At 43.7% G+C, this 16,789-nt stretch overlaps 1 protein-coding gene across 10 annotated transcripts in view; it reads right to left on the bottom strand.

Annotated features, from left to right (window-relative positions):
- Nucleotides 1–16,789, bottom strand: part of ENOX1 (ecto-NOX disulfide-thiol exchanger 1) — a 615,060-nt gene that overhangs the window by 469,259 nt on the left and 129,012 nt on the right. For 8 of the 10 annotated variants that reach the window (XM_059042210.2, XM_067016825.1, XM_067016827.1 and 5 more), the window contains exon 2: nt 11,585–11,650. The exons of the other annotated variants lie outside the window; for them this stretch is intronic. The gene's annotated coding sequence lies outside the window, so the exon portion shown is untranslated. The remainder of the gene's footprint in view (nt 1–11,584; nt 11,651–16,789) is intronic. 10 annotated transcript variants of the gene reach the window in all.

Genomic DNA, 16,789 nt, shown 5'->3' with positions numbered 1-16,789 from the left:
GCGAATTAAAGCACCATTGTTTCCAATTTCAGCCTTGAATACGAAGGGCACCAAATGGACCACATTCTGCTTCCCCTCTGTAGAACGAGAGTGAGAAGTCACTGCTCTGTATTCTTAACTGCCTTTCTTCTTTTCCAGCTAATTTAGTGAAAGAGTGACTATCCATTTCTTAACTCTTCTCCTAAAACATTATTACTAACTTCCCGAGGACCATGTTAAAGGGACAGCAAGAAAATAAACAATCCGAGATTCAAAACACAAGTTCTATTTCCCCATTAATTTCAGCTTCTCTTCTTCCATTTAATAAAAGATGAAGTTTACTATCTTCAGATGTATCGTTCTTTACCTTCATACTTGAGACAAAATGGTAAAATACAGCATGTGGTTAATCCACAAACTGAAGAGCCTCTGAATTTAAGAAGTGGGCCATATTCCACAATTACATCTATTTTATTGCCTCGCCTCATGGAAACGGGGTTCAATGCAGCTCTTTCCAATCCTTGGATGAAGTAAAAGGTCTGGAAGATCTAATATGACATGAGAGATATTCCTTGAGAATCAGTTTGTATTTATACCAATTTGTTCGTAACACAGTCTCACCTGTTTAAGTAGTGCTAGGCCCACAGGTTAACTGCCTACAACTTTTAAAGTCATTATTTGGGACTCTGCTTCCACATCTAGAAATCAGTGCATCCCAGCTGGTAGGTCTCAGCACGCTGCTGTGCTGTGACTTGGTTCCAGGTTTGCTATGAGGTCCTTGACACCCCTCAGCCTCAGAGAAGCAGGTGGGGCCCCGTGCAGCTGGAGAGGTCACGGCTGGCCATCAGCTTCCCCAGAGACCAAAGGCACAGTCCCCACTGCTCTGCTGAGAAGCACTGCATGTCCAGGGACACCCATGTTAACAGGCCGCTGCAGAAGGCACCACTGCCCTTCTGGAGAAGCCCTCCACGCAGCTGGGGGAGGCATTTGCATTCCAGATGTGCAAGGCACAGCTGGCTGAAGGTGGGCCTCTAGTAAGTTGGAGAGGGGGAACTGGTGGGCAAAGCTCTTGGTATCAGCTCCCCAAATTCTCGCTTTATGGATTTCAGAAACTTCTTTCCACTGGGGGCTAATGTGCCCTTTTACTGGCATCCAAGCTACCTATGGGGTGGCTGCTCTGACAATGAACACGCATTTTACCAATTAGGGCCCCGTCATCATTTTTCATTACTTCATAGAAAACAAATTCAAAGGGCAGTATCGGAGTATTGCATTTGTAGAGCAAAGAAAATGGTTAAAGCTGTTGGATTTTTTAAACATAATTTTAACTGTTGTAAAATTTGGAATAGTGGTGAAACAGCTTGACTATTTCTTAATCGATGCCTGTGTAGTATCTGACGGTGACTAATATGAATTCCAAGAGAAGAATCACTGACATCTTGATCAAGAATTCTATTTAGCTATTTACGCAAATAGCAATATGAAAAGAAGTCATGTTCATGAAAGCAAATTCAGGTTTCTCATTAGAAAATTTGAAAAGATTTTATTTGGAAGTTTCTTAGCTATACAAAGGTCCCCAAATGGATGTCCCTAGCTTACTATGTTATTAAGTATCTGTTCCTATGTGCGCCACACTGAGGTGAAATTGAGAACTGATTTTAATAACATGCTTGTATCACTATTTCTTGGTTTTTCAATTTTAGGCGTTATCTATTGGCCTTCCAATAAGGAAGATGAGGGTTGGTTGGCTGGTTAGTTTTCATCCACCTATACTTGTCCCATGTTCCTATCCTCAGAATTCTAGCACAATTTTGGTTATATTAAATACCCATTTTATATCATTATAGCTACAGAGACATTATTAGTATCTGAGTCATGTAATATTCTATGATTACATTTCCTTTTCTGCATTCCTTTTTCTCCTTCCTGTTACATTTCATTGAAATGTTTCCTTTTAATGTAACAAACCAGTGTTACATTTCACGTTGGTTAGTTTCCTTATATAATTATCCTGAGGTTATCCTCAAAGCCTCCCCAAGATTTGTAAATCTCCTCTCAGTAGGAATAGATCAGGTGTTTTATCAATTTCACCATCTTCAAGTGGTCTCTGCTGAAGCTCTCTACCTACTCCTGCTGAGATCAGTGGATCACTTGTCCCTCTGCACAGCTGGCTCTTATGTTGGTCCCATCTCAGGGATCTGGGGTCTTTTTGGTTTACCCTGTCATTTATTGGAGTACATCATGGTGTTGTCAAGTTTCATGACCATGTACTGGGATTACCTTTTAATTGGGAAACTCCTATCTTTGGTTGGGAGAGATTTTGTTGAATTATTCCTTTGATGGTTTTCTGTCCTCTGTTTCCTATATTCTCTCAAGTTGGTGCTGCTGTTTTTGGACGTTGGACCTCATGAACCAATCCTATAAATTTCTTATTTTTTCTATATCATTTTCTATTCTTTCTCTTTTACTTCACATTCTGGGAAATTTCCTTAACTCTATCTCCCAACCCTTATAAATTCTGTTTCACAGTTGTAATATCACACCTTATCTATCTGAAGATACAAATGATTTCTTTTTTTAAGATATTTTCTTCCTGCAAAGGTTCTGTTTTCCTCCAAGTTGTTTTTTTTGTTTGCATGTTTTAGTTTCTGTCTCTCATAATAGAGACTTTCCTTAAATATCTGATGATCCTTGGCTGTCTGCTGGTAATTATTGGTGAGGCCCGAGAAAGTCAACAGGAAGGTTTTGTGTGTGGGGAGGGGTGGGTTGATTTGAGATTTATTTTAGGATTGTTCTAGTTAGCGCCTCTTCTTTGGGAACCCCTGATGTCAGTATCCTTGAGTTTTATTTTTAGGTCATAATCCCAGGGAAGTCTCCTGCAGATAGGGTATCATCCAGGCTGCCCTCAGGCTAGGGGGCAGGGAGAAGAAGGTAGTTATGGTTCTCAGGATTTGGTAAATCAGTACAATCTCCCAGATTTCAAGATTATATAATACCACTTGACTTTTCCTAATACCTTCCAATCCAGAAACCTCTATTTTATCATCTGTACAGAAAAAAAAAGTCTCCATTCCTATTGTGGAGTGAAAGAGGGGCAGTTAGTTACCTGCTTGTATAAAGTTGGGGAGCAGATCTGAACTTTCAGCCAATACTCCTCATTTTAGTCCTGTCTTCACTCTCATTTCCAAGGGGATCTTGTTGCTGAAAATTCCTGAGCTTCGTAGAAGCCGTCAGTGTAAATTAGGCTGCTTCTCCCTTTCTCCTCTGCTCAGTGAGCTGTCACTCATCCACCTGTATCCCAGATTCCAAAGTGCTATGGCTGTCGCCCCATTCCTTTGTTCTTATAGAGATGTAACTTAAAAAAAATATCCCGGTCTTCCCTGGTGGCGCAGTAGTTGAAGAGTCCACCTGCCAATGCAGGGGGCGCGGGTTCGTGCCCCGGTCCGGGAGGATCCCACATGCCGCAGAGCGGCTGGGCCCGTGAGCCATGGCCGCTGAGCCTGCGCGTCCGGAGCCTGTGCTCCGCAATGGGAGAGGCCACAGCAGTGAGAGGCCCGCGTACCGCAAAAAAAAAAAAAAAAAAAAAAAAGTCTCTTGTCACTTTAATCGTGTTTCAGGAAGTGCCCGTAACTAAATAAAACATGTACCATCTTTAACCTGAAACCTATTAGTCACTCTTCATCCTTTCATGTTGACACTGAAATGCGGATTACTCAATTCATTTTTTTTGTTTTTGTTTTTTTTGCGGTACGCGGGCCTCTCACTGCCGTGGCCTCTCCCATTGCGGAGCACAGGCTCCGGACGCGCAGGCTCAGCGGCCACGGCTCACGGGCCCAGCCGCCCCGCGGCATGTGGGATCTTCCCGGACCGGGGCACGAACCCGCATCCTATGCATCGGCAGGCGGACGGACTCTCAACCACTGCGCCACCAGCGAAGCCCTACTCAATTAAAAAAAAAAAAAAAAAAAAAAAAAAAATTTAACCATTTAGACAAGACCCAATGTTCAGGTGGAATAGGAAGTAGGAAAAGAGAAATTTGGGGTGAAACTGAATTTAATAATTGTATGTTTTTTGTAAACAAGGATGTCACATTGTCCTAACGATGCATTGGGCATTGTGGGAAATAAAAACGTCCTTATTTCAGAACAGCCTTTAAAAATTCTCAAAAAGATTAAATATTAAAGAGCTCCTTGAATGGATAATTAGCCTAAAAAAGGGTATCCAGAGGGGGGAAAACTATGACAGAAGAGTGGAACGGTAAGAGGCAAACTCAGTGGAGGAAAAAGGACTTAAACTCAGTTTCGAGGAATAAACGTTACAAACATTTCTACTGCACAATCTGCATAATGTGTATTAGATATTGATGTGATCAATTGATGGGGAAATAAGATTTATTTAATGCAGAGTAAGGCAGAAAGGAAAAAAAGCTCCTCTACTTAAAATACAGCTGCTTTAAGTTTTTACTCTCAGTTTTTCACCATAGCGGGTCATTAGGATGTCGAAATCATTTTTTAAAATACCAGTTTAGTTCTCTACAAACTTGTGAAAAGGGATACAGTGAAATATACTTTTCAGTGATGTTCAGGTTTTGAAGTTACACTCCTATAGATATTGAAAACACCATTATCATTGAAATACCTGCTGGTAAAACAACCTTGTTACTGTGTGCCTGCAACCTTCTAGTTCCTAAGGCCATTTATCTCACTGAAATAAACGTCTTCACAGCATGATTCTTGATAACACACAGTTTTAAGGACTAACATGATTGCCTTGGGCAGACTGACTCTAATTGGATGGATCTACATATGAGAAGAAGAATTCCAAGGAGAGCATTGTGCCTGTTTGAAAATGGGATGATGCCGTGCAGAGACCAATCTGCCTTCTGCATCGGGCCTGGGTAGGGGCAGGTGGGAGTTCAGTGTGGATAGGCTGTGGGAGAAGTCTAAACGCAGAAGCTCTGTGGGGTGGGGAAGGGACTGTAAAGCATAATGAGCCTGTAACTTGGGAGACAAAGGCGAGACACTGAAGTTTTCTGAAGAGGCAGTAATGTCATCAAAGAGATATTTCTCAAAATCATGTAATCTGCCAGTGCTCTACAGGGCTGAAAACCAAGTCACAGGCCACTGGTCAGACCCTACGTAATACAGAGATCCAAGGTCACACGAGGCTGGCCTGGGCTGCCCGGCGATGGACGTGTGAGAGAACTCACTGAATCATCTCTACTTACAGTACACAGACACAGTCCATCAAGGAAAAGGGATGGGACTGAATTAGTACCGACGAAAGGACTTACACTGAAGTTGTGTTTCAACTAATCCATGGTCTCCTGTGGCTTTTAATTCAAGAAACCTTTCCTGAGTATCTACTATGTGCGAGGCAGACGGGCTTTGCTCATCGCTTTGTCTCGTTACCTTATAAGCTGAATGTAAAAAATTCCAGCTAATTGATTTCACAGACTGATTGATGTTCTTCTGTAAAAACAACAGATTGATTCTTTTATATAGACAGCAATACTAATTCTTCCATTATGTTCTTCTCTCCTGGTGCACAGAATCCAATGGACTTTAGGGCCAACTCGATAGGAAGAGCAGAAGAGAGGCATTAAGAGAACAAGGTCCATTAGGCCCAATATTGCCTCAATTACTTTAATTCCATTATTCCTGTTCATATTTGTCCTTTAATCGATGTCTCCTTTCAGTTACTCATACTTACCCTTCTCAAAATCACAAGTAATAGGATAATGGTCTTTTGAGCTCAGTGGCAGCAGACTTTCAATATATTTATATGAATATTTATATAAATATCTATTTATATTTCTGAATTTGTGATTGTCTCCAGATCTGCAACGGAGAAGTCTTAAATTGAATCAAGTCTTCCAGAGGCCATCTCTTAGAAAGATGCAGAGCTTCTTAATGCAATATAGGTGCTTTCACCTGTTATATCATTTGTCATTCGCTGTCAAGACCAGGCACACATGGCTTAATGGCTTTCTGAGTTTCTTCTTCCCATGTCTCAGCATTAGGGCAGTTTAATTAGTTTTCAGAGTGGACCGCTTTTCTGTCCATATCCCAGCTTTTTGCTTACTGTAATCCTTCTCCCTTCAGCGACAATTATTCTGCCCTGCAAGAGTGTCATCTGGACCTTACGTTAACCACAGCCTCTTCCACACGACAGGTAATCAACCCCTCGGTTCCACCTCTGTAGCAGCCTTACAAATTAAAGGAACTCTGTTTTCCCTCCACTCTTAACAAACATCAATGCAGCACTGACAATATGTAAGAGGCTGCACTTTGAGCACAAACAGGGCACGTAATAGGAATGTAGCCCATTTTCTGAGGACCTGCCAGCCCTTCTGAGGGTGTTATAAAACTAACCCATGAGATAAGAGAGGCATGTGACACTGTGATGTGAGGAGTACATCGAAAGTTCCCCTGCAGTGAGGAAGGGGTAAATTACTCATGAGTGGAGAAAAGTTTCATAAAGGGGATGGATTTGAGTGAAGTCCTGAAGGATGGGGGGGTTCTGAAGATGGAGGCTGGAAGGACAAAGGAAGAAACTGTGTGTGAGAAGCAAAGCAGGCGAGTGCAGCCAGGACAGGTGATTTACAGAGTAAATGACCGAGCAATCCCACTACTGGGCATCTACCTGGAGGAAACCATAATTCAAAGAGAGGCATGTACCACAATGTTCATTGCAGCTCTATTTAAAATAGCCAGGACATGGAAGCAACCTACGTGTCCATCGACAGGTGAATGGATAAAGAAGATGTGGCACGTATATACAATGGAATATTACTCAGCCATAAAAAGAAATGAAATTGAGTTATTTGCAGTGAGGTGGATGGACCTAGAGTCTGTCATACAGAGTGAAGCAAGTCAGAAAGAGAAAAACAAATACTGTATGCTAACACACACATATATATATATATATGGAATCTAAAAAAAAAATGGTCTCATGAACCTAGGGGCAGGACAGGAATAAAGATGCAGACGTAGAGAATGGACTTGAGGACACAGGGAGTGGAAAGGGTAAGCTGGGACGAAGTGTGAGAGTGGCATAGACATATATACACTACCAAATGTAAAACAGCTAGTGGGAAGCAGCCGCATAGCACAGGGAGATCAGCTCGGTGCTTTGTGACCACCTAGAGGGGTGGGATAGGGAGGGTGGGAGGGAGACGCAAAGGGGAGGGGATATGAGGATAGATGTATATGTATAGCTGATTCACTTTGTTATACAGCAGCAACTAACACACCATTGTAAAGCAATTATACTCCAATAAAGATGTTAAAAAAAAAAGAGAGAGAGATAGAGAGAGAGAGGGTGCTGAGCTCTTCGAGAGCCAGGTTAGGAAGCCCTGACTTCCCTCTAGCAGCAGTGAGGCTGGGAGGAGTTTGGCAGGAGATAAGCCTGTTAACACAGGCAGCCTCCTTGCAAGGTGCAGGATGAACCCGAGGCAACTGCAGGTTGCAGACCTGAGACGGAAGGAAGGCTCACAGTATGTGAGGGGACCTTCTCCATTGTTGCCTGCTTTCCCGCAGAGCCTCAGCCAGCCCTACACCCTCCCTCCCACCTCATGCTCCAGCAAGGCCGCCCAAACAGCAAGCAGTACACACACACCCTGCTCCCCACACCTCCCTGCTAGGCCGCCCGCCCCTTCTCCTTTAGAATGTTCTCTCTCCACCACACTGGTCCATCTGGCAAGGTTCTTACTCTTTTCAGTCTCCACTCAAATGCCACCTTCTCTTTGAAGCATTTCCTGACTTCCCCAAGCCAACTCCGTTGCTCTTTTTCCTGTGTGTGAGGAGCACATGGTACAGAGCCCCATCACAGCAACAAGTTCTGCATGACCACCTCCCACCTAAATTGTGACCACCTTGATGTTATCCCCAGAGCCATTTTTGGCACATGTGAGAAGGACAATACTTGAATGGATGAATGAGTGAATGAACAAATGAACAAACTGAATGGTCATATAAACAGAAACAAATGGAAGGAAAAGCCACGAAAATGATCGTCATAGATGAAAAGGGGAAAAGAAAGTAAAAATATGGAAGAATTAGAGAAAACTTGATAGAGCTTAGTGAGAGCTAAATGTCAGGGCAGCAAGACATGGAAGAGCACGCCGAGCTTCTGAGTTCTCTGCCACAAGCCCTCTGCTCTTCTTCATGACTTTTATACTCTCAGCTTAAAAGCTCTGAGTACAGGGCTTCCCTGGTGGCGCAGCGGTTGCAAGTCTGCCTGCCGATGCAGGGGACGCGGGTTCGTGCCCCGGTCCAGGAGGATCCCACGTGCCGCGGAGCAGCTGGGCCCGTGAGCCGTGGCCGCTGAGCCTGCACGTCCGGAGCCTGTGCCCCGCAGCGGGGGGGAAAAAAAGCTCTGAGTATAAGCTTATGGATTTAAAAGAAACAAAAAAAGAACCGTCAGGAGACAGGCAGAAAGAGAACAAACACTAAGATTTGTATCTTAACTTACCAGTGTGCAAATATTTTTTCTGAGAAAGTCTGATAGAATCTTGATTCAAAGTATAATTTCTTTAATTAAAATGTTTCCCATGTATCATAGAAACACTCTGAAATTTCAGAGGTCTTAAAACTACTGGGTTAATTATTAACTAAAAAAACATAAAAATCATTTCCCCTTTTTTTAAAAATCAGAGTTTCACGGTGAATATGCATATTATTATCAATTCCACAAAACAGATATATCTGAATTTTCAGAAATCTCAGATTAGAGAAATTGGAAAGTGCAAAATGGAAGAGGGGAAAAGACTTAGCAACAAGTTAGTTTTTAGTTTTCAAGACACTTGAGGTTTCATTTCTGCTTTATTTCTCTTTAATGGTAGAGAAGTGTTAGGTACACACAAAATAACCTGGTTATTAAAATAAGATTTATTAGAATGTTGTAATTGTAGCAGTGCCACTTTAGGGTACTAAACAAGCTGTTTAAGGACTGTTTAACGACCAAGATGCAATTGCTTTCTGAACTCGACACGACATCATCAAAGAGCTCTTCCACCATCACTCTGATACGGTCATTGTGTGACCAAAACAAACTGTTTTAATTTAGGCCTGTAGACATTCTCGCACACCAAATGAGGGGATTCACATGGAAGTTATTATAGAAGGATAGTAAGCACTTGTAATAGAGGGTAGTCAGCACTTCAATAAAATGGAAAAGACAAGCAAGCAGTGGAGGCGCCAGGGTGAAGTTATACAACCATATACGACGGCATTTGGTGGAACCGTGCCTGCAGGCATCACACACACCATAAAAATTTGCCTTGTGGTTCACCAAGTTTGTTAGGACTAATGTCACAGTGAAAAAGGCTAAAATGAATTTTTATTTTCATTTTCATTTTCTACTGCCTGTCATCATCTTATAAATCCAGTGCTGTCTAGGCCAACACTATCCCTCGGCCATGCCATGACCCGCAGCCCCGCCCCCAGGAACAGGAAAGCTTCCGTGGGGTTGGGAAGCCTGGAAGTCAATTATCCCAGCCCACCTGATGTCCAGCCTTGGGGAGGCCAGATGGGAGCCACACAGTCTGTATCTAGATGTTGGCCTGCCCACCTGCAGCACTAACCCGGGGCCTGAAATCAATTCACAGGGTCTCTAAAGATACCTGCTTCACTCCCAGGACCAAGTCCCCACTGGCCTTGGACTTCTCTCAGCAAGAGGCTTCCTTTTGGGACAGAAAGGTAATCCTTTCCTGGAAGTCACAGTAGATATGTCCAGAAAGCTCTACCCTTGCAGGAAATAAGGGTTTTCTAAATAAACGTCGCTGAGGAATGGATCATTTAAGTGCTATCTTGAGACCAGTGTCCTCACATGTTACCAATACTCAAATCTAAGCAACACGCAAAAGACCACTGCTAATAAGTTCTACCCGAGGAAGCACAGAGAAGAGAGAAGACACAACGGGAGCAGACCTGTTTCAGGACTGCATTTAGAGATGAGAGCTCTGGAACAGATGTTAAATTTAATAAGCCCAAAGTGATGCAGCTGGAAAGAAAGAATAGCCCGGCTAAGTATGATTTCAATGGTATTGAATTAGCTGCAAAGATATCTTGATGTCCTGATAGAGGTGGCATGTAAATTGCCAGCTCAGCCTGCCATGCAGTAGAGAAAGTGGGCCTGGCTCACAGAGAGGGCTACATTTTAGGAAAAGTCTACTTGCTGTTACTTTTCAAGGAAAGCTCGTGTCCCGTTTATGTTGTTGTTGAACTTGGACTATCCTAAAAGCAAGAGGTCACTGAGGATAAGGGAGCAGAAGTGCTGCCCACCTCTGGTCACCGCACTTTGCTTTTGCCAAATGAATTTGACCACAGTCATTATGGTCTTCGCCATTCACTCATTCAACCAATATTAAGCAACAAGCTCTGTGCTAGTTTCTTTAGGGCAAACCAAGAGGAACGAAGTCTCCTTCCCTTAGATAGTGTTATGGGTTGAATTATGTGTGCCAAAAAGTATGTGGAAGTCTTAATTAAATGTGGCGTCATTTAGATGTAGAATCTATGTAAATGGTTAAATGATGATGAAGTCATTAAAGGAGTCCCTAATCCAATATGATAGGTGTCTTTAAAAGGGCAGAAAAGTGAACACAGAGATAAACAATGCAAAGACACAGGAAGAGGATGGCCGTTCATAGGCTAAGGAACACCTGAGGCTACCAGAAGCTAGGAGAAAGGCATGGACCATATTCTCCCTCACAACTCTCAGGAAGAACCAAGCCTGCTGACACTTTGATTTCAGATTTCTAGCCTCCAGAACCGCGTGATGATAAGTGTCTGTCATTTAAGCCACCTAGTTTGTGTTCCTTTGTTACAGCTGCCAGAGAAATCTAATACAGACTGGGTCACAAAAGAAGCAAGGCCGATGACAAAATTGCCATGGTCAGTGGAACTCCTGTGCAGGTCTATCCACAGATGATTTGATTCAATTAACAGGGCCAGGTTCAGTCAATGGACCAGAGATCACCACCATCTACGTCCGTTCCATAAAGACCATCAAAGAAAGATATGGTTTATATCCTATACAGAGGCTGACCCAATGTTTCATACTCTAAAAGATGATTAGAAAGAAAGAAGCCATAAAGGTTAATGGAAAATTAATCTTGCTGACCTATTGGGGCAAATCAAAGTTGTGGGACATACATTTATTTAAAAGGAAAATGCAAAGAATCTTTAGAAGGGCAACTTCAGATAAGGGGACAGAGATAAAATTAAAAGAGTCTTCAGTATTCAGCTATTTACATCAATGTTGAAAAGATTAAAGCCTTCTGATAAGGTAACAAAGATGAACAATAGCAATAACTCTATGTTAACACTGTAGAAGATGGAAAGAGATTCCAGGTGACCAGTCCTGTTTCCTCCCTGGTTGTCTACAGAGCCCTTGTTTTAGGTACTCTGAGATGCTCCCCAAATGCACACTAGTTCACTGAGACCACCCATGACCGGCCCTCTGCACCCCAGTACAAGTGAGTGAAACACACACACAAGAGCATGATGCCAACTGAGTGATTCAGCTACAGCACTTCTCATACAGTGACAAGCAACGCGCCAGTGGCCGTGCTCGCCGCTTGCTGTACCCACCATCCCTTTACCTGAACATGGTGAGTGCTCTCTCCTCCACAGCTTATAAAGATGGCATCACGCTGGCTGCAAAGGACCTGTAAAATAAAGGCAGCCGTGTTACAGAAAACTTCCAACGGCGAACTCAGAGAGCTGCTGGAATATATATAAGCAGATGCAAGGTTTCGCTTGCAAAGTTCGAGCTGAAGGTTGCCCCTTCCTACTTCCAGCCATTCTAACTGACTGTCCTTGGAGAAGGTCTCTGCATGGTCACAATCCATGAATGCAAGGGTCTCATCATAAACACAGCCCTTGAACTGTCGATCTTCCACAGAATATTTCCCCTTTAAAAGTCGTCCTTGTTGCTAAAGTAGCTACACCAGGGCTAGGGTCAGGGCCAGGACCTCCCAAATCTGGAAAAGCCTACATAAATAAAGCTGTATATTAGTTAAGGGCAGTACAACCTAGAGTATCAGTTGAAAGCAGTTTTGGGGGGGTGATCAGTATAGGGTTACTCTTTTTATGTGTAGGAAAGACTTCCTGCAAATTTCCAAGTTGACATAAGGGTCAGATATTTCTATGTTTTCTCTTAGGAAGTCTGTTTCCTCAAACTGTAAAAATGCATCTGTATATTTCCATAGAATAAATCCCAACTTTGTTTACTAGAAAGTATTTCAAAATCTTGTTACTCGAGTCAGGTCTACGGACCAGCAACATCAGCAACACCAGGGGGCCTGAAACGCCAAAACCTCCTGAAACAGAATCTGTATTTTCACGGGATCCTCAAGTGATTCCTATGCACATTCATGTCTGAGAAGCATGGTTTTGAAGCTCCTTATCTGTCTGACCTGCAGTTGCTAGAATCACAAGAAATAGGTTGCCTGAAACTTCAAGACTGTCCTCTGGTGTCCAGAAGTTAATGGAATCACAGTCCCTTTAGTAGAGCTGAATAAAGTCCCCAGAAATCCCTTACCACTGGCTAAGTCAACTCTTCTCTTCCAGAATATGTGGGCTAATTGTACACTTATACCTGAAGCATAGTTGACTCTAGAAGACTTTCGTTTTACACTTACAAAAGCAGCACCATAGCCATTCATTCATTCCATAAGCAGTCAGTGGACATCTATTTAGATGCTCCATAATATCCAACATTGGGTAAAGGGCCCAAAGTGTAGGGGAAGAACAGAAATTACAATAGGAATGGGAGCCCGAATAGGGAAAGGTTGGCACCAGAAGCCAGGGTGCAGAGGAGGGCGCCGGTGCACACTTAGAAAGCAGCTGACCCAGACCTGGAACGCTGCGAGGGCTTCCTGAGCTGAGCTTCGAAAAAAGAGCAGGAAAGGTGTTTCAAGAAGCAGCCCACCTGTAGGCGCAGTGAGTGTGGTGCTGGGTTAGGGCAAGTACCCAGCCCAGCCATGAAGGAGTCAACTACCTTTACTTAGAAAAAATACTGGATTGTGACGGTGTGGAGTTCTTTTTCCCAACTGCTTTGAATATTTGTATGCATGAGTTCTAAAGGCGGCGGCGGCCGTTGGGAATATTTTTTCCCTTTGAGCTCCCCTACCTGTAGACAAGGAGGAATGGCAGGCATCAAATGCAAGCGGCACTGACACAGAAGTCTGCCGAGCACTGCAAGAGGGCAGGGACAAGGGAACTGAGTCTCCGCAGCTGCTCTCTGATCACACAGAGTGGCGGTGCAGCTGCAGCCAGCAATACAGGGACCACAAAGAGAATGGCATTAAAGTTAATACAAAAGTCAGGAAACTGTCTTCGGGGAGGGACACTGGCTATTTGGCTGCTGCATTGCTGGGAGCAACTGAAGGCTCTCGGTGAGACCACAGCGTGCGTGCCCCTCTCTGTGCCCGTCTCCTCTCCCTACATTTAAGTAGTCCTTATCCTGCCTCCTTCCCCCTCGCTTCCTCTGACTCACTCTCCTTCTCCCTTACCAACTCCAAGTGCCCTCCCGTCTCTAATTCAACTCCCTTCTTCTTTTCAATCTGCCTGCTTTCTCGCCCCCTCCTGCTATGAGAAGAAGAAGATGAGGGAGAGAAGCGAGGATAACAGAGCATCTTTCTACCTTTCCCCCCTTGAATCTCTTTTCTCTGTTCCTCACTAATGTGCCCATACTTCTTTCCCCTCTTCTAGGCTCTCTCCTTTCCCAGAGTCGAACCTCTGTTATCAGTGTGTAGCCAGACCTCCCAGGCACGGAGCTTGGATATTATAGGAAAATTGCTGGGCTCATCTGCTGGAGTTCACAGATTCTCCCAACCTGCTGCCAGGTCAACAGTTGAGAAGGCAAAAAAAAAAAACAAACTTTAGGGACTTCCCTGGTGGTACAGTGGTTAAGAATCTGCCTGCCAATTCAGGGGACACGGGTTCGAGGCCTGGTCCAGGAAGATCCCACATGCCGCAGAGCAACTAAGCCCATGCGCCACAACTACTGAGCCCACGTGCCACAACTACTGAAGCCCACGTGCCACAACTACTGAAGCCCACGCGCCTAGAGCCCGTGCTCCACAACAAGAGAGGTCCCCACAATGAGAAGGCCGCGCGCTGCAACGAAGAGTAGCCCCTGCTCACCGCAACTAGAGAAAGCCCGTGAGCAGCAACGAAGACCCAACACAGCCAAAAACAAATAAATAAATTTATTTTTTTAAAAAACTTTATAAATGTAGCAAGCTAGCATTTTCTTAGCAGTTTTTAAAACGTAGACAAATGCTGGGTTATTCAGCTGCTGTGCTCAAAGGGTACCGAGATGTAAAATATACTAGACAAAAGGATTTCATTCTACCTCCGGTTTTTCCGAAGGACGCTCCCTTCAACCCACCATAAATCCAACCCTTTCCTTTCCTTAGTGTGTCTTACCCCTCTTTGTGTCGATGCCCCAAACCCTCCTGGAATGACTGAAATGGGCCTCATTACAGGCAGGAGTTACCAGAGTGCTTCCTGACAAAGACACAATGCAGCACACAAAAAGGCTCATTTAACGCCCCATCAGGAAGCCTTACAAGTTACAGCTTAATAAATACATGAAGATTATTATAATACAGAAAATGTCTGGTACTACCACTTCCTGCATGCAATGCACTTACGGAGTACTCTACAGAGTTGGCTGTGATATGGCAATCTCACACATACTCTTTGAATTACAGAAAAGCAATTTGGCTTTCTTTAGGTATTTCACTCTCATTTTCAGCCCTGTGAACGATCAGCAAAACTCTGTAGACAAATCTGCTTTGCTCACCCTTTTATCCCAGCGCCTAGATGTAGTATGTGCCCCTGGCATATAGTGTATGCTCCCCAAATGTCTGATGAATGAATGAATTAATCAAAGAATCAACTGACCAATCAGTACTGGCCTAAGACACAACAGAATTAAGCAGCTGGAGGGAAATACTATGGCACACGGATGCACCTTGAAAATTTCCCCTAGGCTTTTGGCAGCGGCACCTAATCATAAGGTAAACACAGGGCTGTGGATGTAACTCGCCTCCAAGAAGCAGAAAGGGCAGAGGGGCTGACTGGGCAGGGATACTGAGTGGTCAGATGTGACAACTTACATTCAAACAGCAAACGAGCAAACAGAAAAACTCTAGAGAACAGACAAAAGTTCTCCAAAAGAAATACAGTAGCCTGGGATAAATCAGTCAATCCCTCCGTTTGTTGCCATGATATTTTGTCCAGACCCTATAATTACTGATGCTCTCATCACACCTTTACACTTCTTCAACAGTTCTGAGTCAAACTAGGAAGTAAGGACCTGATCATAGCTCACCGAGATTTCGTAGGGAAGCCAGGAAGGCTCCAGAATGGATTCGCTCTGTAGACCAGGAAAGGGATTGCAATCCTATCTTGGAAAAGGGCAAGAGGAGACATGACAGGTGGAGCTAGGTCTAAATAGAACCCCAAGAGGTCCTGCCTCTCTGGATTCATGTCAGAATTCAGAGACCAGGTCAGCAGTTGCCCGAAACAGGGATGCAAGTCACTCCATATCAACCAACCAAGAGTTAGAGCAGAGCTGGCTTAGCCGGCAGTGTAATTTGTTATATCTGGCTCTGAATCTCTTAAAAATGTATTTAATCAACAGTATATAATCCATAGTATTTCTAAAATCAGCATGTTCTTTGTGTTCAAAAATCATGAGTGTTTCTTTTTAACGTTCACAACATTAACACCATGAAAACCACTGAGCTGAGATGGTCACCCCTCCAGAAAAGGCCTTTTCAGAAACCCAACCAATTTTCATGTAGAAAGAGCCTCCTATGTTAACTTTCAACTCCACTGCCCCCTCCGACCTGAAACAGTTTTAACGAAAGCCCTGCACTCACATCTGAAAAGAAGGATTTGCCTCTTGAGGAAAAAACTTTGACAACTCTAGGACGCATATATTTTAATTTAAATCTGACCCAGCGTAAAGTACCTCAATGACCCATCAATGGAAAAAGAAAAAATATCTTTAAACAGTCCCTAGATGTTACTTACATTACCACATCTGAGTATCATGAGACCTAGATTTGTTACCTAGACAGTGCTTTCTAATAATAAGGAATTGAGGAAAAGATAACATGTTTGTTTTTGCGGTACGCGGACCTCTCACTGTTGTGGCCTTTCCCGTTGCGGAGCCCGGGCTCCGGACGCGCAGTCTCAGTGGCCATGGCTCACGGGCCCAGCCGCTCCGCGGCATGTGGGATCCTCCCGGACCAGGGCAGGAACCCGCGTCCTCTGCATCGGCAGGCGGACTCTCAACCACTGCGCCACCAGGGAAGCCCTATAGCATGTTTTAATCTTTCTTCCCCTTAAGTTTCAGTTTGAGGTTTCTGGCAATATAGTTTCCTAGCTATACATGGACCACAGACAGTTCTACGATTTCAGTGTTACCTATACAACATTATAAATATTGAGAGGAAGAAAAGTAGTTGTATTTGCCATCTGTATCCACTCCCTAAAGCTATACAGCTGTGTTTCTGCACTGGTCACCACCCAAAGCCAGTTCTGAGTGCCAGCTCCACCTGTGATTCACACAATTCCTTTTCCAGACCACCCCCCCCGTTCAGTTTACCAGCACCTCAACTTTGTGGATTTCTTCTAATCTCACCTCAATAAGCTACTGCTTATGGGAGGATAGAAACCCACTTCTTCCCACAACATTTGGGTGCATGTGTGTATTTGAGTGTTTGTCTCTCATGTGATTTCCAAGTTAGAACTCAAGGTCAAGTAGACAAATAGTGCTTACACAA

This window comes from Kogia breviceps, chromosome 16 (assembly GCF_026419965.1).
Source record: "Kogia breviceps isolate mKogBre1 chromosome 16, mKogBre1 haplotype 1, whole genome shotgun sequence".
NCBI lineage: Eukaryota > Metazoa > Chordata > Mammalia > Artiodactyla > Physeteridae > Kogia > Kogia breviceps.
The sequence above is the reverse complement of the archived record's forward strand: the minus strand, read 5'-3'. Positions and strand labels throughout refer to the sequence as shown.